Source organism: Amblyomma mixtum, chromosome 3 (genome assembly GCF_055824585.1).
Source record: "Amblyomma mixtum isolate Tamu chromosome 3, ASM5582458v1, whole genome shotgun sequence".
Classification (NCBI taxonomy): domain Eukaryota; kingdom Metazoa; phylum Arthropoda; class Arachnida; order Ixodida; family Ixodidae; genus Amblyomma; species Amblyomma mixtum.
In genome coordinates, this window is record NC_143014.1 from 75,135,346 (window position 1) to 75,150,689 (window position 15,344).

Sequence of the window (15,344 nt, forward strand, 5' to 3'; positions counted from 1 at the left end):
ACAAGATCTTGCACAAAGTTCACAAATGTTCATACCCCTTTCAACAATTTTCTGACTTTTCACAGCGTGCACCTGACACCTCACCATCCAAGTTAACCCAGATTTGTCCACGTCGACCGTGGCACTAAGCAGCGACGGCAACGACGGCAAAGTCGCGAGTGGATCAAGGAGCTGCAGTGGGCTCCGCTACTTACCTTCTGAGAGCCTTCGACGCTTTTTGTAGTCGCAGTAACTTATCTGCGAGGTACATCGGGCGGGTGGAAAGCTATCACAACACGCCAGTGCCGAAAGGGCATATTCAGCACCGTTAAGAGACCAGCTGGACGTTCGTACGGTGGCAGCACATCTTGACTTAGCGAGCGCAGTGCCATGGCGAATTTCTGGTTGGCAACGATCCGGCAAAGTTAAAGCTGATAGATGAGAGTCCTGTTGTCCTAAATGACACATAACTGAACGATTACGTTCGAGAGAGGGTTTGGAGACATCACTCGCTGTGCAGCGGCTGGCAACAGTTGCCGCGTACATCGGCATTGCCACGCACCTAGACCAAATCGTGAACTCTTTTTTTTTTGAAGATGACTTTGTACATTAGACGCCAGCCCGCGAAGCCCATCTGAAGCTGCCTTCATAGCAAGATGACATGTTTACTGCCGTATCTCGAACTGGCTGTAAAACTGACAACCCTGAGGCAGTACCAACTGCATATATCTTTTCCCCAAACTCTGGAGTCAGTACATCGTCACTGTGAGTGAAGTTTCCTTTTAATGCCATGACTAACACCTCTAGACTTGTTCTCGAATTAGCCGTGTCCTACGCCACGACCGCCCTATCCGGGCAAATTTCCAAGTCTGATCTAAGCCTACTCGAACACGTCCGCCCAAGTTTGTTTCCCTAGCCTGGTCTCACGCTAGAGGATATCATCAGTTCGAGTTCATTGTGTAATTTACGGTACTCTGCTTCTCCCATAACGGTACCTTTAGCTCGCTCTCCGTAGTGCTCTGTTCTGGTCAATTACTTTCTAGCTTTCTGTTACACTCTAAATTTCAGCCCAGTGGGTGAATTCTGGCAGGATATGATCTCAGAACCTTCGTAAATTGTGAAGAGAGTGAAAAAACTAGAGGGCAGGAATAGAAATTGTAAGGTGGAGAGCTGGAAAGCTGAAGATAAATTGCCCGTTACTATAAACAGAAGAGGAGCATACATAGGCAAATGTATTTTAGTAAACAGAGTGTAAGGAATAAAAATAGCATAAGTAGAACACTTTTGAACAATATACATTATACAAAATCAAAATATTGTAACGTGGCGGTGTCTCGTCAGCCTGGTTGCGTCCACAGCTTGTAATTCGTTTTGCCGCTTTCATATAATCTGTTACAACCACTGCTTCCCCGCGTAATGGATATAGACTATAGCCAGTGTATTACGACGCCATTGGATTTTGAAGATGCAGTTCATTGCCAGCCTCTGCCTTGCTGGTGCCGCGGCCGCCGGCGAATTCCTCTTCAAGAACTGCCCTTGTTCCAGTTTCTCAAGAAAAAGACTGAGGAAAATCCTGGGTTCTTGAATCGTCATGCAGCTAGCGGCATCGGCAGAGGACGACCTCCCAATGGCATCTCGCATTCCGTGCAGGATGGCTTGGCTGACACTGATGATGATGTTGTCGATGCCTACTGGCGCCGTCAAAGACCACTTCGTGCGCCACTTCGTACGGCAGACGCCTGGCATAGTAAACTGGAAAGTTCTCCACGCTCCCACAGCAGGAATGCGCTGAAAAGGAAAAAAGGCCAAAGGAGGTCAGCGTTGCTTCGTGAGGTATGCAGGTGTTGACATGAAGGATGAACGATTTATACTAAAATGGCCCATGGACAACTCCTCGTAACCGATACCGTCTTTGCTATAAGTAAACAGGCTCTCCCTACCACCTCATGCAATCATACGTCACCCGGAAGATAAGTGATGGCACAGCTCCACGTCACAAAGGTTTTACTCGCGAACGACAAGGGCTGGCAAACGGAGCGTCGGACTGGCGTCACCAGCCTGGATCTCTCGCTGTGCTGACAGATTGATAACTTTTGGTAAAGACGGCGCATATTGTAATTTACTGAGCAAAAAGCATTCACAGGAAGTTCTCACTAACGCCACGGTATCACGACAAAGGCGGAGAAAACCACCGATGTTCCACGCCGCGACCGATAATTCTCTGACATAATGGTAAAATATAACATACAGTCGCCAGAGATGGTGTTTAAAACATGACGTTTCAGGACCCCTACGTGTTCCTTGTTCACAATGAAAGATGGACTGAATGGGCCGCTTCTTATATGCGCACTTGACAGCGCAGTGAGTGGGCGTAGTATGTATTTTCTGACATAGTCCGAAAAATCCCTATCTGAGGCCCTTTTACTCTGCGTGATTTTGGAAAAACCCTACACATTACTTCCCTGAGTAGTCTTTAAGGAATTTTTTCATCAATAGTCGCAGTTCCTCGAAATTAAGGCCAAAGTGCTGTCCTGAATTTTCCAATCCCTATACCCGTGTCGCGTGTTTGTATTTTCTTTTCCGTTCTCCGCCACGTATTTGAAACAGGGATGACACGGGAGAAAACTTGGCCGCTATCAGCCCCTAAAGGTACGCCTAAAAACAAAATGGCACGATTTAATTTATAACCTAATTCAATGCGATTAATAAAATCAAAAGAAACAGAACAAAATTACTAGCGTCAACTCACATCTCGTACATGAATTTTACCATTTGTGCTTGTCGCAGCTCACCATATTCTCGACGACCGAGCTTACAATAGCCAGGGTTTAAAAATACCAAGGCATTATAAGTCTACGGGACCAAATTTATGCTGCTGGCTATTCTACAGACAAAGGTAACACTAAGTTTGTATTCCGCATAATTGCATAATTCGTCCATAATAATTAGCCAATATTGCAAGCGATGAAGTTAGGTGGAAAACTGCAGTGAGAAACTTGTAGAACGGTCCTTGTCTGTCCCTGTCATGAACCGCCGGGAGGGAAACATACTGCCGGCGCAAATCGCAGAGCCAGCGCCTGCGTCGCTGCCCCGTCGACTTTTGAGTGACAGCACACCCGACTAAATGATGTGTCCATTTGTACGTGGAACGTTTGAGAGCATTCAAATCGCGGCGCACAAGCGCCGATGTCACATAGTATTTTTATGCAATGGGCGGCCATCTGGAGTGATCGAAAAAAAAAACTACGTTATCGATGGAAAGTTATAAACTCTTCAATGGCAAGTTTTGCGGATCGTTCTAGAACCTTATCATTGGAAATTTTCGGGTAAATTCGTTGCTTGCGAAGTTGGTTAATTAACCTCGAGAAATCATCAATTACGCGGAACATAAAAATTATGTCACTTGCTCCGTACAATAACCAGCAACATACGTTTAGTCGCGTTGTCTTGGAGTTTCTCAGCATATTTTCATCCCCTGGCTAAATTTAGCTGGGTCACCTTGTATAAATTCTAGATGTTCTACCAAGTTGGTGTGATCCGTCGCACCAGTCGATACCCTACTGTCGGGAATAAAAAATACAGAGGGCACTTAAGACTGCTTACATGCTTGGAATGCGAAAACATTGTCTTATCGTGAGCTCTGCTGGGAGGTTCATTAAAAATTCCTTCCTTTCCAGTGACACGCCTACTCATTAGCATACAGCCGTAACGAAACACATGCACTAGGTTCACCTTTATGGGCCGAGAAGTATGTTTCAAGGCCTATGGGCTGCCTACTCGCTTCGCTATCTCAAGGTCCTTTGTTGAATCCCCCGCAGCTTCGGAAGAAGTTTTAGTTTTATTGCGAAAGCAATACTACTTTCACTTTGAAGCCTTTGCGGTCCGACAGCGGTGCACATGAAATGACCTTTCGCATGACCTCTGTGTGACGTCACGCCGAAGAGCTGGGCGACCATCTCGCTTCGTCCGTGTGCGACGGTGGTGCACATGAACGGCGGCCTAACTCCCGCTCTCTCCGCTAGGCGCGCCACAGGTGTTGTGACGTCACGTCGAAGAACTGGGCGACCATCTCGCGCCGTCCGTGTGCGACGGCGGCGCACATAAACGGCGGCCTAACATTAGATTAGGTTAGATTGGATTGGATTGGATTGTATAACCGATGCATCACCACAAGTCTAACCACAAGCACCACCAGCTACACTACCAGCTGAACCATGGCGTAGGTACGGATAATGCTTTCGCGATTACCGGCCTTAACCAAGCTAAGCCACAGCGAATTTTTTATTTTTGCTCTAGATGCCACTATGTATACTGTCGATGTAATGTGAGAGCATGGCGACGTCAATTAATAATTTCGGGATCTGTACGGTGACGGACGCCGGCTTTTGTGCTAATGTGACATGGAATGCTTTCGCATTGAAATATTGCGGTCAGAACCTAGGATGGGTCGCCCAGCGAAAGCTCTGGACCGCCAAGAGGCGTTTAAGGTTCCCGGCACAGCAAATCGCATATGCAGGAGCGCTGAGCGAAACATGTCACCGGAGACAGAGCAGTATTTGAGCTCAGCGCAGAAACCCGATATATAGCTTACCGGTACAGAATACGCGAAATGGAACCACCACCTTTTCGTTCTCTCAACGTTGGGCAAAGAACATAAACGTACGCTCGTCAACGCATGTTAGTTATTAATCACACAACAAACCAGCGATATGAGGAACGCGCTTTCTAGAAGGAGACGGCACGGTGTGCCTTAGTGCTGACAGCAGTATGCCAGTCGTTTCTACGGCTGCCTTGAAAAGAAAGAGCTCATGAAGGCGTTGCAAAATAAAAGCAGTAGCGACTGTCGTTTTCGAGAAGGTCCGAAGGTGAGCGTAGGGATAAGGCATTCCGCACTGGATTCGATTTTCTGTTCTTTTCCTTCCGTTTGAGCTTTTGGGGCCGGGCTTGCGCTTTGCCCTGGCCGTGATCTGTATCGTAGGCCGAAAATATCTTCCAGTGCAAAAAAACAACAACAAATGTGCCTGTTCCTATCGGTGCTAGTTGTTGAGATTCCCCCAAAATTCATTAAGATGTCCTTCTCTCCTTAGACGCAATCTAAGATGGGAGATTTTACGCAGAAATGAAAATCCTCCCCATGGAACGTCGCTGCCAGGGCCCTACAAGTGGCGAGGACGACGGTCCAGTCCAGATAAGGAGGAGCGCCGGCGGTGCATCTCACTCGGATTGGCAACCGAAACATTCACACCGGGTGACAGCTAGACACCTAATCACCGGTCCACATTCCTACTTATTCTGTTCAACCCTAATGGGCACGCTCATCAAAGTGCGTGCCCCGTCCGCGTTCCGTGTGCAGAGAGTGAGAAAGGGGCCCATGGCAGAAAACCCTCGCCGTCAACGCAACTGCGCTCGACGAAGTTGAAGCCCCGGCAAATGTGTCTGTAATATAGTCACGGAACTTACCATGCGCTGCTACAAGAGCTCCTGAACTCCAGGGTCTGGATTACGCTCGGCCGGCGGCCCTGCGGGCAACAGGCCACGTCCACGGCGTCTTCCCTGGAACGGCGTCCGGAGCGAGGGATAGGCGCGTGTCCCCGCTCTTCCTTCACCACGTCTTCCACCACCCATGCCACGCAACGTCTTCTTTTCCAGTGCGCTATAGCAATAAAGGCGGCCACTCTCAGATTCGGGTGGTCCTTGTGTGAAGCTTGCGTGACCTAAAATTAAATAAAATAAAATAACAGTCTTCATGACCAGGAGCAGGTTTGGAACACGCGGCGGCGCTTACAGATGAGCTTTGTTGATACAGCATTGGCATGTAGAGGGCGCTGGTTCAGCTCTATAAATAGAGACGCTGGCGTCAATAAAGGGTCTTTGGCTTCCGGTCTTGAGAGCGTTCACTGCTGCGGCTCCGTCCGCTAGCATGGGTCCAGGCTAGGCCTAGTAGCCGGCCCAACTCTGCAACCCTGCCATCTCGGCAATCTCTACATGGTGTCAGAAGTGTTTCGATTCTGATTTTTCCTTTTTTTTTTGAAATCTTTAGGCTATCTCAAGACCATCTCAAGACCATCTCAAGACCAAGACCATCTGCAGCGCCATGGACGCGTCGTCTTCGACTCAGACGCAACCTCGATTCGCGGGTTTGTCTGGCCTAGCGCCGCCACCAGCGTTCGACTTCGATGACCCGGCCTCCTGGTCATCGTGGGTGGAGCAATTTGAAGATTTTGCTGTCGCCACGGGTGCATCTTCAGCAACAGATGAAGTAAGGATTCGCACACTTCTTTATTGCATGGGTGTTCAAGCGCGCCGCATCCTCTCTTCTCTTGGGCTCACCGAGCTGGAAAGCGCGTCGTATGCAGAAGTTAAACGACGTTTCACGGCTCACTTCATTCATCCTGTGAACGAAGTTCATGAAAGCTTTCGCTTCCATAAGCGTGTACAACAACCATCCGAGAGCGTGGACGCGTTCTATTCCGCCCTGCGTTCGATGGTAAAGAAATGCAACTACGGCTCTTCCAGCGTCGAAGACAGGCTGGTTCGTGACCGCTTCGTTGTTGGCCTGTTCGATACTAAGCTTTCGGAACAGCTTTGCCGAACGCCGGATTTGACTCTCGAGAAGGCGCTTTTACATGCCCGCTTGTATGAGGACGCGCAGAAAGAAAGCCAGGAACGAGCGCACAACGGTACTTTGCCTGTGCATGTGGACGCCACCGCGCGTCGCAAATCCATTCCGAGAGACGCTCGTCGAAACGCTTCGGAAAAACCCTGCAACTTCTGCGGACGCGAAGCTCATACACGTGATATCTGCCCTGCGCGGAACGCTGCATGCAGATTCTGCAAAAAGAAGGGTCATTTTGAGAGCGTCTGCGTCTCCAAGCAACGCTCATCCGCAAGACACTCGCACTCCATTTCTGTGCATCCTATCAAGAAGGAGAAGACGGAGAACGCCAAGTTCGTGTGTGTGAAGGTCAACGGACTTCCTCTTGAATTTAAAGTGGACTCTGGGGCAGAAGTGACTGTGGTTCCCGCCACTTTTCCAGGCATTCCGTCGCGGCTGGACGCGCCGGAGGGTCGCCTCACCGGTCCAGACAACCGGCAGTTGAGGGTTGCTGGTCAATTTTTAGCTACCCTCGAATGGAAAGGTCGCACTTCGCAGCAGAGAGTCTACGTCCTGCCATCGCAGTCGACGCCACTTCTGGGTTATCCAGCCATCACAGCTCTTGGAGTTGTTCATTTCGTTGATGCGCTGGCACGTTCGCAAGTAAGTCAGGCTCCTCTTTCTCATTCTCCTGGTCAGTTGCCGACGCAGGATATTTTTGAAGGCTTAGGGACTTTTGGTGCGGAGTACACTATCCGACTAAAACCGAACGCTGTACCTTTTGCTCTGAGCGTCCCACGTAGGATTCCCCTGCCCCTCCATAACGTGGTTAAAGATGAACTTGACTCACTTGAAAGACAGGGAGTTATTAGGCGTATTGACAAGCCAACGGCATGGTGTGCAGGCTTGGTGGTAGTTCCAAAAGTTTCAGGTGGATACCGCCTCTGTGTGGATCTGACCAAACTTAATAAGGAGGTTCTCAGGGAAAGGCATGTTTTACCTACGGTTGAATGGGTCCTAGGACAACTAGGTGATGCCAAAGTTTTCTCAAAGCTGGACGCTACTGCCGGATTTCATCAAATCCGTCTTTCGGAAGATTGTCAGGAATTCACAACATTCATCACGCCTTTTGGTCGTTACTGCTACTGTCGTTTACCGTTTGGAATAACATCTGCTCCCGAATTCTTTCAAAGGGAAATGGCTAGAATCTTGGAAGGCCAATCTAATGTTGTTAATATGATTGATGACATTCTTGTTTTTGGGAAAGATAAAGAGGAACACGACCAGAAGTTATCTGAAGTTCTGGATCGTCTAAGCAAAGCAGGTGTAAAGCTTAACAAAAACAAATGTTGTTTTGGCCAACGGCAAATAGAATTTCTAGGCGTAGTTGTGAGTGAAAATGGTATTTCTCCGAGTCCTGACAAGCTTGAAGCTATCCGTTCTTTACCAACTCCGACAGATGTCCATAGTGTTCGCCGGTTTCTTGGTATGGTGAATCACATTGGTAGCTTCCTTCCAAATCTGTCACAGGCTACAGCACCGATTAGAGAACTTCTAAATAAGCATAGCGACTGGTACTGGGGTCCTATGCAAGAGTTAGCATTCAACAAGGTCAAGTCAATGCTCACGTCTTCACTGTGGGTAGCTAAGTATCATCCAAGCTACAACACAACTTTGTCATGTGATGCCAGCTCTTTTGGCATTGGCACAGTTCTTTTGCAAGAACAGCCCACTGGTGAGCTACGTCCTGTAGCATTTGCGTCTCGTGCTCTGTCAGAGGCAGAAAAACGCTACAGCCAGACCGAAAAAGAGGCTCTAGCAGTGACATGGGCAATTTACCGGTTTGACCAGTTCATTCGTGGTATCTCATTTATTGTGGAAACGGATCATCAGCCTCTAGTAACTCTTCTAGGGAAATCAGATCTTGACATGATGCCACCTAGGATTCAGAGGTTCCGTATCAAACTGATGCGATATCAGTTCCGAGTTGTTTATGTGCCTGGCAAGCAGCTTGCTACGGCAGACACGCTGTCTCGCACTCCAGTAGCTTCACCTCCCCAACAAGTGGATATGGTCGAAAAATTCTTACAGCTGCATATTTCAGCAATCACTGAGACTCGTCTAATCAGTCCTGATGATGTTCGCAGCCATCAACAGCAGGATGGAGAATGTACCCTTTTAACTCAATACTGTACTCAGGGTTGGCCGCGTAAGGAAAGGCTTCCACAATATATGAAAAAGTATTGGGAGTATAGAGGTGATTTGTCCCTCATAGATAATATTCTCTTTAAGGACCATAGACTTGTCATCCCTGCTTCTCTCCAAAAGGTGACATTAGAACTTCTCCACGAGGGTCACCAGGGTATCAATAGAACACGTCAACGGGCGCAAGAAGCTGTTTGGTGGTTTGGCATGTCTCAACAGATCCGTGACAAGGTACTCATGTGCCGACAATGTGTTTCAACACGAATCCCTCGTCAGGAGCCACTTATGGTTACAAAAACTCCTTTGATGCCGTGGGAGGAGGTTGGCATAGATTTGTTCAAGCACAGAGGTCATGATTATCTGTTGGTAGTCGACTATTAGTCGAGATATCCAGATGTCATTCACCTGAAGAATACAACTTCTGTTGACGTTATAAATGCCATCAAAAGCATCTTTGCTCGATTCGGCATACCCAAGCTAGTAAGAAGCGACAATGGACCTCAGTTCTCTTCAAAGCTCTTTTCCTCCTTTGCGGGTCAGTATGGTTTCGAACATAGAACGTCAAGCTCTAATTACCCGCAATCGAACGGTGAAGTTGAGCGAATGGTTCGCACCATCAAAGACGTCTTCACCAAGTCTTCAGATCCATTTCTGGGATTGTTGGCCTATCGTAATACTCCGGGTGTCACTGGTTACAGCCCAGCGCAGCTATTGTTAGGTAGAAGATTGAGAACAAGGTTGCCAATGGCTAAGTGCCAGTTGAGACTCAAATGGCCGTCATCTACGACTTTCCACTCCAGGGATCGGCAGGCTCGCCAGCTTCAGAAGAAGCATTACGACAAAAGGCATGCAGCCAGTCGTCAGAGAGATCTAGAAGCTGGGGATCGTGTTTGGGTCCGAGACGTAAAAACTCCTGCGGTGGTACTTAGTCCAGCAGCCCGACCGCGCTGCTATGTGGTGGAGACGCCGACTGAGGTTCTAGTTCACAACAGGATTCATTCGATGCCTTTTGTCAATGACATTTCTGTTCCGCAGTCGACAGAGCTTGTGTGGAATGAGAACGGGCACTCGACCTTGCCTACTCAAACTCAAGCAGCATCAGAGGAGTCCTCGGGCACAAGCACTGAACCTCAGTGTTCAAGCACGCTGTCGTCTCCGACAAGTGCACTTGGCAGCAGCCCTGTTTCTACACCACCTCGAGGGTTGCACAGTCCCTCACCTCATCGTGAGATGCTTCAGTCTTCGCCAGAAGAAGTCCTGGACGCTCTCCCCTCTTCGTCACCACCTGGGCGCACTACAAGATCCGGCCGACGTGTGAGGACACCGAGCAGACTGAACCTGTGAACCTGTGTGACTGAACCTCGCAGACTGTGTGAGACAGTGAGCTGTGTCATGTGCGTGATGGGGGTCAATGTGTCGGGAAGGGGAGATGTAGAGGGCGCTGGTTCAGCTCTATAAATAGAGACGCTGGCGTCAATAAAGGGTCTTTGGCTTCCGGTCTTGAGAGCGTTCACGGCTGCGGCTCCGTCCGCTAGCATGGGTCCAGGCTAGGCCTAGTAGCCGGCCCAACTCTGCAACCCTGCCATCTCGGCAATCTCTACAGGCACACAACGCCATCGCCACTTTCCTGCTTCGAAACCTTATCAGTTACACTGATGTAATATTTTACCTACATGAGCTATGTACAGACATCAGGAACACAGCGGCAAACCTATATTATGCGTAACAAGACACACCTATAAGCAACCAAGCACGAGACAAGAGGCAATGCAGAGCCCATAACTGACTCATCATAATACGACACACCTAAGGAATAAAGCACTAGAAAAAAAGGGCAATGACGATCACAGCACTAACAATGAGCGCCACTCTGTTCCGAAAATATGGTTCGGGCATGCACTTATTTTAGGCGCACAATGATTCTACTGAAGGGGTCTTTAGAAGAAACAACTGATTCACAATTTCACCCCATCCAGAGGCTGTGTAATCCAATTAAAAAGAAAAAGTCCAAGGTTTCACTAAAACGAGCTTTTGAGCAAGTTGGTCACTTTGTTTCCACAAAACTGCAGCGTAAAAAATAACGGGCAGCGTTGGTCCGTGTCGTAGGTGTTTCTTCCTTCCTGGTCTTCGTTTTTTACGCTGCAGTTATGTGGAAGAAAGAGTCTAAGGGTTTATCTACAAATAGCAGTGCAGTGAGGTATCGTACAGAATGTGGTGTCTAATTAGATCTTTTTCACATGGTCCTTTGCATGATATCTCAGAAGAGTATTTGCATCTTTGCAATTGAGGAAACAATGCTCAATCGTTTCAGGAGCACCACATTGGCGGCAATTTGTGGTAGACACAAAAATGCCCTTCTTCTCTAACCATGTTTTAATGGGTAATGTCTCGGTGTGGAGTTTATAGCAAAATGTTTTTGTAGACGATGAGAAGGGCCTTTTATTTATTCTTTTGAGTACGTCGTGTGCCGGTAAAGTAAAATACACTGAGATGTACATAGGCGGAGGGAAGAGCATACAAATTAAATCCTTGTCCAACCGTTTCTTCAACACAGAAAACGGGAACTCAGGAGAAAAACAAACAAGTAGGAAGCAAACAGCCAAATGCATTAAAACCCATAGATATGGACGATCAGAAACATTAAAAGATACAATGAGGCTCGGTAAAACATGAACCAAATTTACTTGCATGAATGCAAGCACTGTTGGGATTTAATGCACTGAAAAATTATGAAATGTGAAAGTCTGTCGGACATACAGATGGGCTAAACCAAGGTCACTAGAAGGCGCGGAAAAGGTCATCAGGCCTCATAGATTCAAAAGAAGAAATGGCACACAAAGGACCCGAAAACTCCATGAAAAAGCTGAATATAAATTATTCTGCAATGAATAATTTGGAGCACACAATAATGTTTAGTGGCGAAAAAAAAAGATTACATGCGGTCACCCTGCCAAAAATCGAGACCATGCGGGACGAAAGTCAGAGCATAACGCTGAAGAGTTAGCATGCGGTCTTTCCAGTCATGTCACAAGTGCGCGATGCTTATAGTCACTCACTGGGACGCCAAGGGTGGCCATACGGGTGGAATGTATGCCGGCATACTGCGACTCTTGTGAATTGCAGTGAACCCACGTCGGACCCCCACGCTAGTTTTACTGCTGAATGCTTGCGCAACAATGGCGCGCCATAGTGTAGAGACCGCGCGTTAACCGCCTTCTAATTGACGTCAGTGGTTGCCGAACTCCTCCAGAAGCACCACTGCGAACGCCACAGCAGACGCCATTTCTCCTCCCAGACTCCGCCATATCCGCGATCGGCTGGAAAGAAACGCAGCGTTGATAGCCACAAGATCTCGCACAAACTTCACAAATGTTTATGAGCACCTTCCAACAATTTTCTGACTTCTCATAGCGTGCACCTTCCACCATCCAAGTTAAAGGGATACTGAGGCGGTTTTCGAATCAGCTAATTCTTTAGGATTTTGAAGTAGCGTCATTGCTGATCACGTCTGGGAAATTATTTTTTCGATGTTGGCTAAAACAGTGGCGCAATCATCAATTAAAAACGCGATGTTTAAATCTCCCGCGCCCCGCGCGAGCGCTGGAGAGGAGAACAGCGGAGAGGGAAACCTCGTCCATGTCGGCCAACGTGACGTCACGTTGAGGAGCCGGGTAGAGTTACTGTATATGATACCATACCTTTGGTAGCATATACAGTAACTCTAGAGCCGGGGATACTTCGGCGCTCCCGAGCGAGCTTTCAGCGCGCGTTGTTTCTCGTGCTGCATGCGTTGTTCCACGTACTGCGTGCGTTGGGAACATGAGGTACTACTCTGCGTTCGTGTCCACGAACAACTACGGCCGCGACTGTGTCGTCTTTACTGTCTTCCGAAAGATCATAAGCTCGCAGCGCAAGCGCTCGCTGCTGCGACGATGAATTCAAGCCGACCAAAGCAAGCCTATTCTGCTCGAAGCACTTTCGTAAGAGCGGCTACATGTCGAGCTCGTCTCTAACGTGATCTCTGGAGATATCTGTCGAAAAGGCGCGGCTGAACTATGACACAGTTCCTTCGATTTTCTCGCGAATGAGAGGCGTGTCACCATTCCCAAGAAGCGCCTCTTCTATAAGTATAGAAACATGCTCATTTAGCCCCTGCAGAAACCTTATAGAGGCTTAAGCATGTGTTGCTCTCCTCAGGTTAGGTGCGGCGAGACCACCTGAGGCGTGCTCAGCAAGGCTCGGTTAGTGATTTTACCCTCGGTTCGACGTGTCCAAGCAAGCAAGCAAGCAAGCAAGCAATGAAAAGCACAATTCAGCAAAGCAAGCAAGCTAGCTTATCGAAGCTCTACATATCCGGCATCTCGTTTAATTTAGCTAAGTGATTAAAATGAAAGCGCTCTACGTTCTGATTTCGGATGCAAATTTAAGAGAGAAATGAATGGCAACCAAGTTTTTGCCAAAAAAAAACCATGTTACGCAACCGGTTTATTCATCAAGTTGTGGCAGCGGGCGAGTTGCAGCTAGCTTGGATTTTAAACACACATGTAATTGGCCACTACTTCAATGAACCTAAACTGCAAATCTAGGAAGGGCGAACGTTTCCGAGGCAGCGATTAATAATTTCTGGCATCTGCTGAACGCGCCACGAGTGAAGCAGCAGCCTTGTGCGCGTATTTGGCTTGGTTTAAAGCGCACAGTGATTGCGTCACTATCCTGTGGTCACATGCCTCGAAGCGCTTGGCCACTGCGCTTCACTCATTTTGACATCAATTTTGTGCTGCTTCATCGTTTCCTTGAAATACTTTCTTGCCCCAACCTACAACGCAGGGTACTGAGAACAGGATTTTTTGTACACCCCTTTCGGCCTTTTCTTTAGAATGACGCTCTTCCGGGCGAGTCAAGAGGCGTCCGGTGGTGGTAATTGACCTGAGTATTGTACGCACCCCTTTCTTTCCGAGAACACGAGCAGAGGTTGTACTGGCACCCTTTACGCAGGGTCTGCATACTCGTTTTTCACGCTGGCGTATGCTTGTGCTAGCATAGAATTTTTGCTTGTGTCTTTTTTGCTTTCAGGTGATACGTGGAATGAACAAACTGTAGAATCCTTTTTTTTTGGAGGTCAGTAAAAAATAGTTGCCACATTCACTTTTACAACACCACGAAGGCTGCTCTGCACTCAACGCAGAGCCGGATCCGCATCGGCAGCTTCTGCAGTCCTGAAAGTGACGTCACGACCTCTCTTGACCAATCAAGGGCGGCGGCGCGCCGCACGGCGTGCCCCGCGGCACAGGCCGCATATTTCTGCTAAAAAAGGCAATTCGCGCTTGTTTTTCCTTTATTTGGATGCGATATTCCAGTATACAGCATGAAAAACTATAGGACGACGCTGCCAGCCTGATTTTCAAAAAAAGTGCTTCAGTCTCCCTTTAAGGCTCTCCCAGATTTGTCCACGTCGACCGTGGCACTAAGCAGCGACGGCAACGTTGCAACTCGCCAGCGGATCAAGGAGCTGCTGTGGGCTCGGCTACTTACCTCCTGGGAGCCTAAGACGGTTTTTGTACTCGCAGTATGTTATCTGCGAGGTTCATCGAGCAGCAGGAAAGCTATCACAACACGCCAGTGCCAAAAGGGCGTATTAAGCCGCGTTCAGAGACAAGCTGGACGATCGTACGGTGGCAGCAAAGCTTGACTTATCGAGTGCAGTGCCATGGCGAATGAATGGTTGGCAAATATCCGGCAGAGTTAAAGCTGATAGAAGAGAGTCCTGTTGTGCTAGATGACACACATCACAACGATTACGTTCGAGAGAGGGTTTGGAGACATCACTCGCTGTGCAGCGGCTGGCAACAGTTGCCGCGTACATCGGCATTGCCACGCAGCTAGACCAAATGGTGAACTCTTTTTTTTTTTTTTTTGAAGATGACTTTTTACATTGGACGCCAGCCCGCGAAGCCCATCTGAAGCTGCCTTTATAGCAAGATGAACGGTTTACTGCCGCATCTCAAACTGGCTGTAAAAGTGACCACCCTGAGGCAGTACGAACTGCATATATCTTTCCCGCAAACTCTGGAGTCAGTATGTCGTCACTGTCAGTCAAGTTTTCTTTTAATGCCATGACTAACACCTCTAAACTTGTTCTCGAATTAGCCCTGTCCTAAGCCACGTCCGCCCTATCTGGGCAAATTTCCATGTCTGATCTAAGCCTACTCGAACTCGTCCGCCCAAGTTTGTTTCCCTAGCCTGGTCTCACGCTACAGGATATCATCAGTTCGAGTTCATCGTGTAACTTACGGTACTCTGCTTCTCCCATAACGGTACCCTTAGTTCCCTCTCCGTAGTGCTCTGTTCTGGTCAATTAATTTCTAGCTTTCTGTTACACTCTAAATTTCAGCCCAGTGGGTGAATTCTGGCAGGATATGATCTCAGAGCCTTCGTAAATTGTGAAGAGAGTGAAAAAACTAGAGGGCAGGAATATAAATTGAAAGGTGGAGAGCTGGAAAGCTGAAGATAAAAAGCCCGTTACTACAAACAGAAGAAGACCATACATAGGCAAATGTATTTTAGT